At 39.4% G+C, this 19,112-nt stretch overlaps 1 protein-coding gene and 1 pseudogene across 1 annotated transcript in view; both read right to left on the bottom strand.

Annotated features, from left to right (window-relative positions):
• The window catches only part of VWA3B (von Willebrand factor A domain containing 3B), a 204,174-nt gene extending 203,299 nt beyond the window's left edge, over positions 1–875 (bottom strand). The window contains exon 1 of the mRNA XM_045826975.1: positions 437–875. The gene's annotated coding sequence lies outside the window, so the exon portion shown is untranslated. The remainder of the gene's footprint in view (positions 1–436) is intronic.
• A 5,861-nt stretch (positions 876–6,736) lies between these two features.
• Positions 6,737–7,593, bottom strand: LOC123811264 (annotated as a pseudogene).
• Positions 7,594–19,112: the final 11,519 nt, after the last annotated feature.

Here is a 19,112-nt window from a genome sequence, read left to right as displayed (position 1 = left end):
TGAATATTCCCCCAAGAATATTTAGTTTCCAAGTAGAAATTAAATATAAATTTTATGCTCATATAAAAAGAGCAAAAGAAAATGGGACTTATCTTAGTGATGTGCTTGTGAAAACCATACACGTGTGGAGGAATGAGAGGGAGCCAGCGGCCTTTCCAGGTCAGGAAGTTGTAGAAAGCTTTATCCAAACAGATGGCTCTGGGTTTGAGATTACTCATATTGTGATTATTTCTCAGAAATAAACTTCTCCTGGTGCTCCTACTGCTCAAAGCGGCTATCTCCAAAGCCCAAGCAGCCTTCGTCTTCCTACTTCTGGCCTACGACACAGCTGGGAGCTGGGAAGCCAGCTGAGCCTTTCCTGTGGGTAGGGCGTAGTGAGAAGGGCTCTCTGGGGGCGCTGTCCCGGTTACCTGTTTCCCCGCCTCGACCTACGTACCAAACAGTTAAGTGAGTCGGGTCAAGTCGCTGCGCTTTTCTGGCCAGTTTCCACAACTACAAGTGGGGGCAGTCCAGCTTGAAAACTATTTCCAAGATTGCTCTCGGTGCCTTGGAGGGTCCGCGGTGGAGAGGAAGGCATCCCGCACTTACTAGGCTTCTGCCAGGTGAAAGACAGGCGGGTCCTGTTCAGCAGCCTCTGGCCCAGCCTCCTCCGGCCCTCAGACCGGGGAGGGTGGGGGAGGGACGCATCCCTCTGGGTGATAAGCAGTGCCCCACGGCGCGCGAAGAGTCCGCACTCGACGCCAAGGCCTTCAGCCGCTCGATTTCTCTTGTGATCCCAGAACTGGTCGCTCTGCTAGTTGACTACCGAGGCCCCGCGGTTGCTCGGACAGCGCCAATCACCGAGCGGCTTCGGGAGCCAGCCCTGCTCCCTAGCGCCCCAGCGGGGGGCGGGACCAGGGACCCGGTCTCGGAAACCCCACCGAGCTCCAAGGCGGGTTCTGGGTGGCGTGGTGCGCAAGTTAGCGCACAGGGAGGGTGGGCCTATCCTCTGCACCTGCTGTCACCAGGAAAGTCGACGACGGTTACGAACGTTAATTAATTAAATTAACAAACAGACGAGGCCGGGTATGGGGCGCGGGTGCGAGCCTATCACCGAGGAAGGCGCCAAAGACTGGGAGGCCAGCCCTTCGTAGAAAACGTTATCACTAACTTCTGTACTGACTTTTCAGCGTGCAGAGCACTTACTTTAAGTTTCACATCGACGCTGTGAAGAGAGATTTTCTTTATTTTACAGTTTAGAGAAAGAAGCTTAAAAAGCTGGGGCAGGTGTAGGTCGCTCTACCAGAACGAGGGTGGAGCCGAGACAGGAGGCACCTTGAGCTGCAGTTTTTCAGACTTCCAATTTTGGAGGCAGGGGCTGCAGTTATCAAAAAAATACTCTTATCTTTAGACGAGAATTCCTATAGACATCACTTTCTTCATTCAGCTTTATTTTTAACCCGTATTTTAGCTTTTCCTTTTCAAGTAAGAAAAGAGCTTGAAATATATGCTTGTGATATTTCAATCACTGGTAAACAAAATTGTCCTTATGAAAAGCTTCTTTAAATCGTTAAGATCCCACAGGCTATTATTGTTTTTAGTATATAGGCATATTAAACTCTATTTAAAAATTTAAAACTAAAGAAGTGACCAGATTAGCCCTGGCTGGTGTGGCTCAGTGTATTGAGCGCTAGCCTGCGAACCAAAGGGTCGCCCATTAGATCCCCAGTCCACGGCACATGCCTGGCTTGCTGGCCAGGTCCCCAGTAGGGGGTGCACGAGAGTCAACCACACATTGATGTTTCCCTCTTCTTTCTCCCCTTCTTTCTAAAAATAATTAAATAAAATCTTTTTTTAAAAAAGATTGTCACTTAAAAAAAGTGACCAGATTATTTCTAGGGTTTTGAGTCAAAGATCTAATAAAACATAGTTAATATTGAAACTGAATAATTCCGTCCCCAATAAGAATTTCTTTTTCCTGCATTCTTTTAATACCTTTGTAACTAAAAAGTACTGAATGCCTTGACCTCAGGTCACAAATCATTCCATATGGTTATTTGATTGTGTACTATTGGCCCTGTAAATTGCACTTAACCTCATCACTAAAAACAAAAGAAAAAAAAAACAGTACTCAAGATGCTATTCAGAAGGGAGGTAATACAGTAGCCATGACTACATGTGTTGCCAAGGCCACATTAATCCCTGTTGTCCACACCCTACCAGACTAATATTTCTGTGTCACATGGGTGACTTAGAACACAGAGCATCCACATAGCCAAACCCACAGCTTCCATAGTCACGCCAGGCACTCCTGTCCCCACCTTCACCCCATGCATTCCTCCTTCCCTAGGACACTTGCCACTTATGCAAGTAGCTGCAGATGACTCTATGTTTCTGTCAATTAGGTTCATGTGCCTACAGGCATAAATTTATATGAAAATGTTAACCACTAGTAAATTGTAGACAGGTAATTGAGCAGAAGTCTAGGTCATTTTGAAGAGTTCAGAGCTGATAAAGGCTTAAGTTCAGATAGCTGCAGGAGGGTTCACCTCATTTTTGTTTGTTGAGTGGTTTAGAATAAGAATACCTTTAGCATAGTTGTGTGATATACCACTGTACTAAACTTTAACAAAGTTGTTTTGAATTTACAGTTAACAGGTAATTTGTATCCTACCCTCAACCTCAGAATTGACATTTCTCATATCAGACCCATCCTTAAAGTAATGTCTGACCTGAGTTTACCATTCAGAGCTTAGATTATACTTTCAGTCTTTTTGCCCACTGCCCACAACTCAAACTCTCCAGTAGAGAGACTAACCTGGTCCCTGCCTCTGACCACAGGTGCCTTTACTCAGACCACCACCTTCACCTGGATTACCACAGTTGGGAGCCACAGCCCCCCAGGGTCAGCTCAAGCTCTTCTCTCTTCACAAAGCCTTCCATGGACACTCTAGCTCCAATAATTTCTCTCCCTCTGTCAGTTGTCAGTATCACACTGGCATCAGTTGTCAGATCACACTTGGCAACTTTGTACTGCCTTGTGACAGCCCTTACATTGTTATTGGACTATTTACAGGTTGAATGGTTTTTCTTTTTCTTTAAGTCTATCACTAGCACTAATTGGCCTTGTGATCATGATTAGAATCTCAGGAGTTGGGGAATAGAGGGGTGATAAATGAAATAAAAGGAGGAAAAGCAATTATCCTAAGCCTACTACAAAAACTGAAACCAGAGAACAGTAGAGTTTTCATTCAAGAGAATTATGTATATGTATGAGAAAGAGTCGGAGATAAAAATAAAAAATAAGCACTCCTTCTGAAGAGGAAGGAACAAGGAAAGTGGGGAAATAGAGCAACTAAATCAGGTAGCAGTCACTGGTGAACCTTGGTTGGCACTATTGGTCCAGGGTGTTTGGCTGTCAGGGGCTGCCTGAGAGAGGGGGTTTGGATTAAGGGATGGCAAAGCCTAAACAGACACTTTGTATATATTGCCATGTTCTTCAGGTCAGTGTTTATTATTTGTCACGTGAATTCAGACCTGTGACTCTTCCATCTAACACCTTTTGTGAGGAATAGGTTTTAGGTATAATTGTTCTACCCTGATGATGCAGTGATGATCAGTACTTAAAAATAATAACTAAAATTTATTCAGTGCCAGACAATGTTGTAAACACTTTAAATGTATCACTTCATTCAATCCTTATGAAAGCTCCATGAGGGAAATACTATAATTATCCCCATTTTATAGATAAACTAAAGCACAGGAGTAAGCAACTTCTCCAACACCACTCAAGCTAGTAAATGGTGGCTCCAGAATTTGAACCAGGCAGCCTGCCTCAACACCCTGCCCTCTTAATTATATGCTGTGTTGATCAATTGTTGGTTTTAGTTTTCTCCAAAAGAAATTTTTTTGTCATTTCAGTTGTACAGAGTTCACTTAGAAGTGGATATTAATGCCACAATGGAAACCTTGCTGGAATTGACACCTCACAATTCAATTTTAAATGGCATAAAGCAGGTCTATTTTCTAATTACTGTTCTCTCCCACTTCCTGTTAACCAACACCTTTGTAATGTGGTATGCTTCTAAGTGAACTGGATGCCTTAATGTCTATATCATATCCCAATAGCTAAATTAAGAATAATTGAACAAAAATATTTAAACAAAAAGCTCTGAATACTTGGAAATTTAAAATTACTTTTCAAAACAGATACTTATACTACAAGCTGCCAAAAACAATACTCCTGGGATGAAATTTTCATTACATGGAAAAGATATTCAGGAATGAGCCTGGATCTTGCCTTGGCCTGGTTGTCCTCTTCCTATGATTCCTGAAGAGAGGAGTGAGCACGCCTGACAATGGCAGTGGCCATAAGGCGTTTCCTTATTTGAGGTCCTTCTAACCCTAATGCAATGCTGTAGGGGCAACCCAGTAGGGGCATGGGGCTGAGGCACAGGCTAGGACCTCTCTTCTTCTAAGCTCAGAAATTTCTACTATTCCTTGCCAAGCCAGGAGGGGCACATGTGTGGCACTGCTTATGTGCAAGGAAGAGAGAGAAGAGGCTCTGCCCACCAGAAGAGGTACACTTTGTTCTGGCTGCCTTCTTTTCCCCTTGGAGAAAGACCTAAGCACCACAAAAGAACCACACCCAGGTGTATGTCTCAACGCTTGTAAACGCATCACCATCAACATCCTGGAATCTGACCATTTAGGTAAGTATTCCCACGACTTAAGGAGTGAAGAAGAGAGAAAGATGATAACATTAGAAGCATTAGGACATCCTCATTGATGAATCTAATTTTAAAAATCCTAGGAAAAATACAGCAAATTGAATTTAACAGAGTATATTTTAAATCATTGTTTTAAAATCTGGAAAAGCACATAACTTTCTGCCATAAAATTCCACTTCCAGGTTTCCTTGAGAATGTACAAGTGTTTCTGTGATAGCAAAATAATGGAAATCATCTGAATGTTATCATTGTGATATGATAGCAGTTTAAAGGAATAAATTTATTTGTTATATGCTAGAAAGATCTCCAAGATATATTGTTGAGTTTTTTAATAATCAAGTTGTATATAGAACAAATGTATGCAATGTAGTGCATTTTATGTTAAAACACACATACAATTATATTGATGCATTCATAAGTTTGCTTCCACTCATAGCCCATTGGCCAGAGCAAGTCACATGACCCTGCCTAGTGACTAGGAGATGGGGAAGCATGGGGAGTACAGAATAATCCCTGGGCTAGTGGGCATTTCCCTCTGCCATTTAAGGCTTAGGCGTTTGGAGAACAATAGCCAGAAAGAGTTTCACTCATGCTCTACTTCCCACCATGCTATATACCGTATTATTCAGACTATAAGATGTACCTTCCCTCCGCCAGAATTTGGGAGGAATAATGGTTGTTCATGCTGCTGTTGAGTTCTGTTTACATTTACATTGGGGAAATATTATGTTATTTATGTTATTAAATATTTTACCACATTTTTTGCTTCAAATTTTTGGCTCCTATTTTCCTCTAAAACCTAGGTGCGTCTTATGGTCTGAAAATGTGGTACTCATTCATCACCTGAGAAATGGAGTGGAGAACAGGTTGCCTGGTAGAATACAGTGGCAAAGGCATATGAAAACTACAGAAAGCTGGAAAAATACACACACACACACACACAGTCCAGCTTCATCTGAAACTCTATACTAAGATGTACTTACTCAAATAGAAATGTTGTCACAAAGACAGAGTTTATAATATTATATGCCAGGGGCTTTTGTACAATGGTCATTTGAAAATTATTTTCTGATCAAGGAATTAGCCAGATTCTTGAATCATTAACTAATAGTGGAAAGAGAATTGTTGGGTTTTTTAAAGAGTTTTAAGATTTTAATTTCTGAATCTCTTCATGTACTGAATTCAGGCTATGAAATACAAAAATAACATTTACTTGAATACAATTAATACCTAAAGCTAATGTAGTTGTATTGAGTTGTAAGAAACATACTTCTAAGAGAATTTATACATTTAAAATTTTTTTCTTATCACTGGCTGGTGTGGCTCAGTGGATTGAGTGCTGGCCTACAAACCAAAGAGTCACTAGTTTGATTCCCAGTCAGGGCACATGCCTGGATTGCAGGCCAGGTCCCCAGTAAGGGATGCACAAGAGACAAACACACATTGATCTTTCTCTCTCTCTTTTTCTCCCTCACTTCCCCTCTCTTTAAAAATAAATAAATACTTAATTTAAATTAAACTAGAATACTCTGGAAAGAGATTTACAAATAATATTTATAAATAATAATTAATAGTAAATTTACAAATGTCTATAGCCTTAATAAATATAAAATCAAGAAATAGCAAAATATGTAGAAATAAGTGTATAGCTACAAACTGATTATAAAAGGAATGTTATAAATAAAAGGCACTAGAAAACAAATACAAATACATCTACTGTGAAACCAGTAATGGTTGTTCACACAAACCATAGAAATATGAAAAATAAACCCCACAAAATTATACTATTATAGAGCTTTTAAAAATTGCTTTCCATCATTAACTATTCTTTTTTGTTGTTGATTACTAACATTTACTATGAGTCAGTGGAATTATGTATAGTAATCTTAAACTAGTAAAGAATGAATGGCAGCTATAATTTACAGAAGAATAAACTGAAATTAACCTGAAAAAGTTCCATAGGTATCCATGGTCAGCATTTAACACCTGTCACCAGGTAGTTAGAAGATTTTCGTCAGTTCCCTTCTTCAATAACCTATAGAGCAATATGTTGGAATTTTAGCTTTGATGACAAGGCTTCCACTTGTAAGCAGGTGTTTCAGATGGTTATTTAGAGAAGGACCAACAACAACACTTAATTGTACCAGAACATTCAATCCTCTTTCCAGTACTTCATCACCGGGATGGACCAGAACTGCCTTTAGCACTGGAATTAGGTTAGGAAGCAAAGGCACAGCTATTTCAGGAGCACCTTAGACCAAAAGTAATTCTCCAATATCCTCCTTTGACACAAAGATATATGCATGTTTAGTCTCTCTCAGACCCTCAACTAAAGTAATAAGAAGATCAAAGGGAAGATTTTCAGGGCATTCTCACCATAATCTGTGTTTCACTGAACTATGGACAATCTGCAAGGAATACCTCCTTTAGAATAAGTAGCTGCCAATGCAGAAGGAGCAGGAGACTGTTCAGCAAACAGGTTAATTGTTTTAGAGTTAAGTTTATCACTTGGTTGAGAATGGACTTTTCCTACAGACTTGGGAGAACTGGTTGATGTTGAAGATTTGCTCCCTTGAACTGTAGTCCTATGTCGTATTTGTACACTTGATGGTGTTCTTTGATCATAGTTGCCTGTCACTGTGTTCCTCACCTGTACATCTCCATAGCTCTCTGATTTCTGAATTCCTTCCTCTATTCCACCCCTCTTTCCTGCTGCTATCTGCACACCAGCCACCAACTTGATGGGCCTTTTGACAAGTGCCCTCCCCGCCAACAGATTTGGTGGCACCTGAGAATTGTTGACTTTTAACTGCAGTAAAAATTTAAGCAAAATTACTGGGAAGTCATTATCTAAATGACTTTTTCTGTCTTTTGAAGTCCTCATTAATTGAAAGGATGGGTTTAAAAGAGTACATACACAGTAGGTTTCTCCCCTCTGTGGAGAACTCTTTCAACTTCATGATGAATACCAGCTCTCCTCTCTTGCAAAACTGCAAACCTCAGTCTTCAAGGCCCCATTGCCCTTGAACCTACCCAAGATCCTGGTCTAGAGGGCTAGAGAAGTGAACATCTCCAGAGGCCACATTCTGGGACCCAGTCACAGTAGAAATCCTCCCCCTACCCCACCCAGATTTGATTTTTAAAACTGAGTAATGGGAATAGAATTTAAACCTGAGTGGAAAGAGGCCTTTGTATCAACTTCTGGAATGTTCTTCTCCCCAGATAGCCATGCAACTCATACTCTCACCACCTTCAAGTCTTTGCTCAAATGTCACCTCACTGAGGTCTTCCTTGACTGAAACCCACAGACACCTCCCTCATCCTTGTAACTCTCTGCCCACCTTCTCTGTTTGACTTTTCTTCATAGTACACATTGCCACCTAACTTCTGTAACATTAATATAGCATATTATCTGTCTCTCTCTATAGGATGTGAGCTCTTGGAGTGCAGTGACCTTGGTCTCTTCACTGCATATTTGCAGGACCTCGAACAGTGCCTGGCATGCAATAGCTCCTGCATGCATCTTTGTGGAATGAATAAAGATGTGAGGAATCTAAACCCAGTTGATTTCTTTTTAAAGCCTAGTTCAGTAGGGTCCTCACTTTATCAGACTAATTAAACTAAAATTAATTACTCTTACTAGATAATCCACATCAAAAGACCCATCTTCCTCTTGATAAATAGAAACAGATGATCAACTGTGGCCATCCAGGAGAAGTTCTAGGTTAGTTACAATGCTGCTGGCTGCTATAACAGACAAACCAGAATTAAACACTGGGCCAAACACAATGGAAGTTACTATCTTACGTAAAGTCCAAAAGTGATATTCCTAATCAGCAGTTTCTCTAAGCAGTGATCTAGGGACCCAGACTTCTTATGTCTTCTGACTCTACCATCTTTATCACTGTCTTCCAAGCTGCTTGTCTTTTCAAGCCAGCAGAAGGGCAAAGAAAGCTGAAGGGTGGAAGGGGAGGTTTCTATGGGCCAGACCTAAAAGAGACATTTATCCCTTTCACTCAAGTTCCACTGGCTAGAATTCAGTCCCATGACCACACTAACTACAATGGTGGCTAGAATATGAGATCTAGCTGTGTGCACAGTAAGAAGAAAGAAATTTGGAGGAAAACCGGCAACCCCTGACACACACTCTCTTAACGAACCTCCTCTTAGTATATTTAAAAGATGGACTGACCTGTAGCACACTGCCTGACTATACCACTGCAGCCCCTAGGACAGGAAGTCAGAGATTCCAGGCTTTTCTACAACCAACCAAGCTGTGCATCTATCATGTCAGATGTGTTTGTAATCAATATACTTATGTTGGTTAGACTTTTACTACATAATTAATGTTATAAATTAGTGAAATACAAGTATTAAAAGAGAAAAAGGTTTAAAATAGCATTGCTATTGAATTATGAGTGGGTAAAACCCTAGTAAATGACTGGGGGACAGGACAAACAGATATAAAAATCTAGAAGTATTTTGCCCTCTAATGTATTTATTTATCTTTACGCTCTACCTCCACTCTAGAGTGAAACTGGAAATCGTTGTCCTTGATGAGTACAATTTTTGAAAGAAAGAGAAACACCTCTCAACAGTGGACAAATGATGCGTGGGTCCCCGGCCAGCAGTGACCACGGAATGCTGCGGATGGCTCAATGATAAACACGCAAGAAAAAACAACATGCACAGAGACAGACTAGTTTCTGTGGGGAAGTAGGGACGAAATGACCACCCCCCCTAGTGGGGAGCACGCCGATTTACAGTCCATTCCTGCTTCTATTGGGCTCATTCTGCATAATAATTCAGGTAAAGTACAGTACTCATTAGGGGGAAATAAGGAACCATAGAAAACAAAGAACTCTGCCGGTCTATTGAGTCGGGGTCAAAGAGCTGTAAGACTGAGGAACAAACTAACTTCCTCCTAAGACCCTTCTCATTCAACTGAGAGCATTCTAAACAAAGAAGGTTTCACAGTAATTTACATATTCTTTCTTAGGCCTGATCACCCGGGGAATCCGCCCTTTTCAGCACAGAGCTGCACCACCCTGTCATTGTTTCAGGCTTAGGTGGAGCAAGGGAACTAAGGCAACCGGGAGACAAGGAGGTTTTCTCCCAGATGCTGAGAACTCAGGCCATGTCAAAGCTGAGGAGCGAGGGTCCATCACCCCCTTTTGCTGCAGCCCCCCAAGTCCTTCTTTTGGGGGGCCTCCCAAAATGATCATGCCTGTCTTAGGTCATTCCCCCCTTGGGGAATCTTACCCGTCTTTGGCTAACCGACCAGCTTTTTGGGGTTCAGTTATGAATAAAGCAGCAGAAGCAGCATTCCTGCCGGGGAGATAAGCTTTTGTCTCCTTGCTGGCTTACAGTTCCAAGGGCGTTCCCTTAGCCTTAGCCTAGGCGGGGGTTTTAGCTCCTGATACCAGTCAGGGCAGTTCCCAACAGACAAATATTCAAGGAAAAAGGCCTTGAACCTGTTAAATGATATTTCAGAAAAAGATAAAATCATGACTGTCATTCAGACATAAAAATGACTGCATGTTAAGAAGTCCTATTAAAGTAATCAAACGAAGGAACAAGGTAGATGTTGTAACTGCTTTAAAGGAAAAGCAGAAAAAAATTATATGGAGTGATGTTGAATTAAATGTGCAATAGATACAAACTAGCTTTTCCACGAAGGAGAGGGAAGCCCATCTTTATCAGGAAGAATGTAATTTGCATGTCTATCAGTTACCCACAGTGTACAGATTTATAAAATAGCTTCCACAGAGTCAATCTGACCCTGGCTAGTGTGGCTCAGTGGACAGAGTGCTGGCCCATGAACCAAGGGATTGCTGGTTCAATTCCTGGTTGGGGCTCATGCCTGAGTTGTGGGCCAGGTCATCATTTGGGGGCACGTGGGAGGCAGCCACACATGTTAATGTTTCTCTCCTTTTCTTTCTCCCTCTTCCCCTCTATCTGAAAGTAAATAAATAAAATCTTTAAAAAAAATAAAAAAATAATAGAAATAATTTTTAAAAAAAGAATCCATCTGCTAAGGCAGAAAGTTACACTATAAATAATACATTGTTTTCCACTGAAGTACAAACATTTTTTTCTACAGCTGTTGACCCCATGAAGAATACATCTGCCAAATATGACTCCTCATGGTTAATTGAGCTCAAATTCATAAGCAGAGTCTACCAGCCATTGTTTACTGAGGCTTCACATGCATACCTAATTTCAGGGAGGAGACACAGACTGGACTATCTAGTCTCCTGCTCTGTGATAAGACCTCTGATTCGACCCTTATAAGAGAGCTTCTAGGATGGAAATTGGCTCATTAGGACTGAGACTTTCCCTGTCCAATTCAACCTGCACAGCTATATCTTCATTTGCCACTTTACTGACCAATCAGAGTGGCTCCATTCCAACCAATCAGGGTGATGGTATTTGGACCAATCAAATTGTAAGAATTTGGAATCCTCATTTGCAAATCAGAGACTAGGGTCAGTCATACCTCTATATAAGCCAACCTCAATGGAGCTCACTTCCTTTTTTGTTTTTAGTCCTCAAGAGAGGATTTTTTTAAATTGATTTTTTTTTTTTTACAGAGAGAGAGAAACATGGGAAGTCTTAGAGAAAAACATCAATTGGTTGGTTGCCTCTCATAAATGTCCCAAACCCGCAACCTATGCATATGTCCTGACAAGGAATCTGAACTTGTGAACCTTCAGTATACAGGACGACACCCCAAACAACTGATGGCCAGGCCTTTTTTTTTTTAATTCTCACCCAAGAGTATGTTTATATCGAATTTAGAGAGAGGAAGGGAGGGGGAGAGAGACAGAGAGAGAAACATCAGTGTGAGACAGAAACATTCATTGATTGCCTCCCATACATGCCCCAACTAGGAACTGAACCCACAAACTTTTGGTGTACAGGACAATGCTCCAACCAACTAGGCCACCCAGCCAGGGCAATGGAGTACACTTTCAATTTCCATCAAGAGTGTTCCTGGGCTGGGAAGCTGAAGCTACAACACCAGAACTGGAGCTTCAGACCTAACACCCAAGCCACCATGTGTCTGAGGCATCTCACAGGATTTGTAGTTGTAGGTGAAAGAATACTGTCCTATCTCCCAAAAGCAACTTACATGAGAAATCAGAAACCCAACCCTTCCTGAGATTTAATGTCACTTAACTAAATCCTTCTTGAGGTTTAATTTCACTTAAAATGTACATTTTTTGTTGCAGATATGGTCTTCCAAAAGTTAAATTCACATAACCAGGCAGTGACTTTTGACAGCAAGAGGCACACCTGTGTGCTGCAAGAATTTTTAAAACATGCAACACCTGACTATTTAGTCAAGAGCACTGACCTCTTTTCAAATAAAAAAAGAAGACGACAACAGCCAACACAAAAAATAGCCATTTAGTGTGAGTGAATAAAAATTATACTTATTTTTTTTCCCAGATCAGCAAAAAATATAACAGTTTTGGTGTGCCACAGAATTTTAGAAATTAGTTTATGTGTGCCATGAGATTAAAAAGTTAGAAAATCAGCACTCTAAGGATAGAAGTGATCAAGACAAACAGTCTTTTCCTTTAAGAAACTTGCATATAAATTACAAAGTCATCAATAATAAAAATTAAATATATTTCAAGCCAAGGTTTATAATGGTGTAAAATCAAAATCAACTTCAGTTTCAAACAAGAGGACTTAGATAAGTAAATTGTGGTATATAGAAATAAGTATAACCTAATCAACAAAACAAACAAACAAGCAAAATTTAACCAAAGACATTGAAATAAAGAACAAACTGACAGTAACCAGTGGGGCGGTGGGAGAGGATAATGTGTGGGAAAGGGCAAAGGGTCATCAAGGAACTTGTATAAAAGACACACGGACAAAGCCAAAGGGTGTGGGATCGAGGGTGGGAGGTGGGGATGGCTGGGGTGGGTGAGAGTGATGGAGGGAGAATGGAGGCAATTGTACTTGAACAACAATAATAAAAATATAAATAATAAATAAGAGCAAAAAAGAAAGCAAGAAAGAGGCCATTAAAAACTATGTATACAGATATTTAATGACTTGGAAAGGTTGAAACATGGAAATAATTGAAAACAGAAAGACCCTAATGTAACATACTGTGTGCCTAGTATGAGAAGAAAATATAAATAATCATAGGTTATCTCCAAATGGTATGATAATAGGCAATTTTCATTTTCTTTATTTTTCTTTTTGTAGTTCCTAGGGATTATATAATAAATATCCATTTATTTTATAATTTGAAAAACAACCATTTCCCCTTAAATGAAAGAAAATACACCCTTAATGTTATTTATGATATGAAATCTGACACTAATCTTAAGAATATATAATTGATTATCTGTGCATAAGCCATTTCTGAAAGGAGACTGAAGACTGAAATGTTGGTTACCTCCAAGGAGAAGAAATAAGTGGTTAGGGACACAGATAGAAAGAAGATTTTCCAGTAAATATTATTTTATATTTCTGAATGTTTTGCCATGCAAATGTGTAGTCTATTTAAAAATTAATTTAAACCTGAAAATTAATTTTTTTCCTTTTTATATTGTTGTTCAGTTACAGTTTTCCCCTTTATCCTCCCATTGCTCTCTCCTGCCCTACCCATCTCCCTCCCACATTCAATTCCCCCTGCCCCCATCCTTGTCCATGGGTCCTTTATGCTTGTTCCTTAACTTGACTCTTCCCCTTCTTTCCCTTGTTATCTCCCTCCCCGATCCCCTCTGGTCACTGTCAGATTGTTTTTTTTTTTTCCATGTCTCTGGTTCTATTTTGCACACTTGTTTCTTTTGTTTATTAGGTTCTGCTTATAGGTGAGATCATATGGTATTTGTCTTTCAACTGAAAGCCATCTTTAGCAGCCTTAATCAAGTCTTTGCCTCAATATCGTTAGCAAACCTTTGATGCCTCAGACATCTGGTGAGGGCTTTTCCCAATTCACTCACTACAAGGAATGCAGAAGAGGATGGCACATTCCTAATGCAAGGTCATGGCTACCCTTTCCAGGAGCTTGATTATTTAATCTAATGTGTATGGGTTACAGTTGACAAAGTAACCTGTCAGTTAATTTTGCTTGCTACACAGTTGTTGATTCACTGGGATAGAGAAAAGAAGGGGTGGAGTCATTGATTTATTTGATTGGGTAAAATATGTTGACTTCAATTATCAAAATTGAGCACTGCCTTGACACCATTATTCCAATGGCCATACCAGATCTTCAATGTGTAAGGTTTTTTTTATCAGTTTTGGGGTACCCTCAATACCCCCTTTTATTGAGTGCGCTTTGGGAGGCATGTCACTGTGTGTTCTGTTCTGTTCTGTCCTCCTGGACCTTATTCAGCCACCCCTCCTGTGAAGCTTACTCCCACTGTCCCACTCTTGGGCTGCTCAGCCTGCGTGGCACTCCTGTAGCATCTAGACTCTGGGCCATACTCTTTGGCAATACTACACTTCTTTTAGGTTCACTGTGCAGTCAGTTGCAGTTTTGTCTACCCAACTAGATTCTCAGCTTCTCAAAAGCAGGAACAGGAGTTTCTCTGTGCCCCCTACTGAACTAAACACAAATCAGGTACTCACTATTGCTTATTTGACTTACTATAATAACATAGGATTACAAACACACGCACACTCATTCCAGGGATTTTGATTCCTCTGCAATGAGTTTTCCTCTAATTCTACACCTGGAGAATTCTTCTTCATTTATTAAGGTCCAGTACTGATGTCACCTACTTGATAAAGCGTCTCTGTAGTCTCCAGAGCACCATGCCTCCAGTGTTGCATTTGCACATTGAGCTGACTGCTATGGTCCTCTCCCCAGCGGCATTTATCTTACCCTTCAAGTGCCCAGCACTTAGCTGTGTCTAAACATAGAAGAGACTGACATATTCTTTAATGCATAATAATGTTGAATACACTAGACTCCCAAAAATATATTCCTTAAATTTAGTTTTGGAGGTCCATGAATGCTCCAAGAAAATTTGTTAATTTTGTGTTTTTATTTCCATTATTGATCTTCTTTTAAAATATATAACTATATTCTTGATTAATTTATGAATATTTGAATGAGGTCCTGCTACCCAATTGAGTTACCATGTTTCTGTGTTTATTGATGTGCTGATGTCAGAAATTAAATCTCTTAAGTAGTTAGATAAGAACTGAGAAAATACCATGAATATGAAATGATGTATTCTGCCAAGTAAGGGCCAAATAATTGTCAAAGCTACCACTACTAAAGGCTTCACAGTAGTTTAATAGAGACCAGTGGTGGGAAAATGGAGTTATCCTCCTGTCACACGTTGTCACAGATGGCAATAGGGGCAATCAGAACATACTCCCCCTGCCAGTGGTGGTGTGGGCTCAGCAGAACAGCATGTCTCAGTAGATGTCAACTTGAATTTTATTAAGTTTCATGACTTTTTTGTGTTTACATATAAATTTATTTTGGTTTAAAATTATGTAAGTGTTATAAGCATGAGGAGTTTATTACTAACTTTATGTTGGTGCATTTAAGAAATATGATAATAAAAATTATGTAAGAAAATAGTGACTTTCTTCTTTTCCATTAAGAGACTCGACATGTGCCTGAATATTAAGAATCCTTGGCTTTTACTGTCTTTGGACTGATCTACCATATGCCCCACAGTTCTAAAAGTCAGTGACTCTCTAGTTAGCTTACTTACTATGTCACCTACTATAGAACTTAACACATTTCTATAATAATCACTATAATAACTATGATGGCAGATAATAAGTGGTATGTTAGTGTTTTCCTTTTCCAGCATTTTGGACACAACTGCAAGATTCATATTGGTGTTTTTCAATGAGCCTATCCTTAAGTCCCACCTTCTCAAAACAATTCTGAAGCCACATTATCCATTGTAAAATTTATTGTGTTGTTTCAAAAGCCTTAACTGGTGCTTTTGTCCTTGACAACAATCAGTAAATACTCTCTGAGAAAAAAAGTTAATGGTATACAGTTCACTGACATGTATATGTACAGGCAGATGTACACACTCACCCGCTGTTCTCAACACATATATTATTTAACTATATATCCATGACCTACTGCCAGTTAGCACATGGAACCAAGACTCGTGCACCCAACAGACAAAACCAAAGAAAACTCAAATACTGCTTTAAGGGAGAGATAATAACAAGAAATTCCAAAAATAGTTGTGTTCAGTACTTGTTCAAGTTCTGCTAATAGATTAATTATATTTCTTAGTAGCTAAAGAGAGAATATTCTTGATTTTGATAAAATTTGATGAATTTGCTTGTATGTAATAGCTTGGAATATGCCCTCCTCCATATTCTACTGCTTAAAGAGGTGGAATCAATATGGCCTTCTTTTGTACTTAGCAATTTTCAGCTTCTCTTTAATCTTGTCATCATTCTTGATGACATTATCATCATCATTACATGTGTATGGACTATGTGTCCACATGTTCTAAGCTCTAGTCAGAAGAGGAAGGACTCTTACAATTTAAAATCTTTATACTTTTACTCAAGACAAGAATAAGTTTGCAGCTTAAATCTCCTAAATCTTGGATCTAGTACCATTTGGGGTATACACATAGAAAGGGCATTAAAAAAAAACACTATTTGTGGCCAGAAGGAAATCTGCACATTTGTTTAGCACTGAAGTCTTAGAAAAGGTGTGAGCTCCTAAGGTGTCCCTATTTAAGCAATCTGGCCACATTCTCCATGTTTGTGTCTATCTATCTAAAAAACTGTTCTCCTCAAGAGTATTACGACTGTCATAATGTAATTAAAGCATTCAAAATTAAAACCAGCTTGAAGCCATGTATGGTCATCACAGTTGTGTGAAACAAGCTAAAATTAGGTTTCTAGGACCAGAATAAATATTTAGAAGTGATTGCTTCTCCCAGTCAAACTTGTGCTTCAGGTTAGCATGGATAATTCAGATGAAGCAGTGACAGCTGAACAAGTTTAGGAGAAAACAATTCCTTCCACAGAGGCCACTTATGACATAAAGCAGCAGCTCTCAAAGTGTGCCCCATGTATCCCTAAGGGTCCCTGACACCCTTTAAGAGGGTCTGTAACTTTAGAATTATTTTCACAGTGATATTTCACAATAATATTTCACAGTAATACTAAGATATTATTTGTATTTTCACTATGTTCACATTAGTATTGATGTCATAAAAGCAATGTAGGTTAATGTACCTACAATGTTACCTGCTGGAATGTTAGCATGGAGCCCTGTACTGAGTCATTGTGTTCTCCATATTATGTACAAGGCAATAAAGGCGATTTCACTTAAAATGTCCTTGATGAAACAGTTAATTTATTAATTTTTAATCTCAACTGAGTTAATTTTTAAATTAAAAATAGTAATTCTATTAAATCTCAATCTTTTTAAAACATTTGTTGTGACAAAATGGGAAGTACACTAATGTACACCAAAGTACAATGGATGTCTCAGGGAAAATTAGCTGTGACATGATTTGTGTTGTGAGCTGCAGTGGCCACTTCTTTCAGAGAACATTGTTTTTACCTAAAAATAACAACTGAGAAACAAACTGTGATTATTCAGACTCAGGTACCTGGCAGATACTTCTTGAAAATGAGTGAAGTGAGTGTCACTTCAAGAACACAACCGATAGTATCTATTACTCATGATAAAATGCATGCTATCAGGTAAAAATAGAATTTTGAAAGATTAATATCCACCACCAAGAATTGACAGCTCCCCAACACCTAAATATTTTCTTGATGATATTAATTATAACGTTAACCACTATGATAGTTTTAAATATAATATACTGAATCATGTTACTATTTGGAAGATCTGTATTTCCAAATGACCAGCAAATGTAACTGTGAAACAATGCATAGGCAAAAGAATTCAAAGACAGACCAATGGATTTGATATAACAGAGAACAAAAAGTTCATTGCTATGGTTTTTTATTTCACATTACAATTAGCCCCTAAAGAACTAATGCTTGTAGAGTTTAGATGTTATATTAAAAAATATCTACAGTTATCTAACCCCTGGCTGGCATAGCTCAGTAGATTGAGCATGGGCTGGGAACCAAAGTGTCCCAGGTTCGATTCCCAGCCAGGGTACATGCCTCGGTTGTAGGCCATGACCCCCAGCAACCGCACATTGATGTTTTTCTCTCTCTCTCCCTCTCTCTCTCTCTCTCTCTCCCTCCCTTCCCTCTCTAAAAAATAAATAAAATCTTTAAAAAAATCTACAATTATCTGAAAAGGATGTAAAAGTACTCCCTCTTTTCCAACTATATATCTGTGAAATGACAGATTTTTTTCATATTTCAATCAAACAGACTGAATGCAAAATAGAGTTCCACTTCCACATTGGCAGCATTACAAGCACCACAGGCCCAGCCAAAACAAGCATAACTGGGGAAAACTATAATAAAAAAATTCTGTGAATTCTCTGGAAATTGTCCTAAGAACACACATCAGGTGAAGAAATGTGTATTCAAGAAAATCTACCAAAACGTGATAAAGAGAGTCTGTTGCACTTGAGTCATGACTCACTCCTCCCTGCCACAGGTCAGCTTGATGGAAGCTCCACTGAGACAGGTATGACCAAGAAGGTGGGAATCCACTGAGAGTTGGACTTACAAACAAGATATAAAATACCTCACAAGGAGGAGCAGGCCAGTAGCATTTCTCATACTTTCCAAATTCTGGTTAAAGAAGCTAAACCGGTTGGAGGCTCACTTCTGCCACTCAGACCCCACTCACAGGTTGGAGGCTTTATCCCAAGTGAGGCAATGTGGGAATAATGGGACCCTCATCACTCGCACCCTAGATTCCTTGGAGGTTCCATACCAGGAGAGGCAAGGCAAGAAGACCAGAGGATGCCATTCCCATCCAGTGCTCAGAGTATTGTGGCTCAGAGATTTTTCTCAAAGGTAAAGGCAGTTCATAAAAACAGAACACTCTGAAACTCTATCTATGGAAATGACTATTTGAAACACAGTGTGGGGGAGTTCAAGTTTAAGAGGGTCCTAAAAATCAGTGGATATTTTGATGGACAGCAAATAAGAGGGAACTGGTAGCTTATTTTAAAAAATACATTTTATTGCTTATGCTACTACAGTTGTCCCAATTTTTCCTTCTTTGTCCCCCTCTGTCAGATACCCTCATTCCCTCCAGCAATCTCCCCCTTAGTTTATATCCATGGGTCATATATATAATTTCTTTGGCTTCTCCATTTCCTATACTATTTTTAACACCCCCCATGTATTTTGTATCTGCCAATTTTTGTACCTTCTTTTTTTAAGTATATTTTATTGATTACGCTGTTACAGTTGTCCTACCTTTTCCTCCCCTTTATTCTCCTCTGCCCTGAACCCACCTTCCACCAGTATTCCCTGCCT

This window comes from Phyllostomus hastatus, unplaced genomic scaffold (assembly GCF_019186645.2).
Source record: "Phyllostomus hastatus isolate PE091 unplaced genomic scaffold, TTU_PhHast_1.1 phas_scaffold_78, whole genome shotgun sequence".
Lineage (NCBI taxonomy): Eukaryota > Metazoa > Chordata > Mammalia > Chiroptera > Phyllostomidae > Phyllostomus > Phyllostomus hastatus.
The sequence above is the reverse complement of the archived record's forward strand: the minus strand, read 5'-3'. Positions and strand labels throughout refer to the sequence as shown.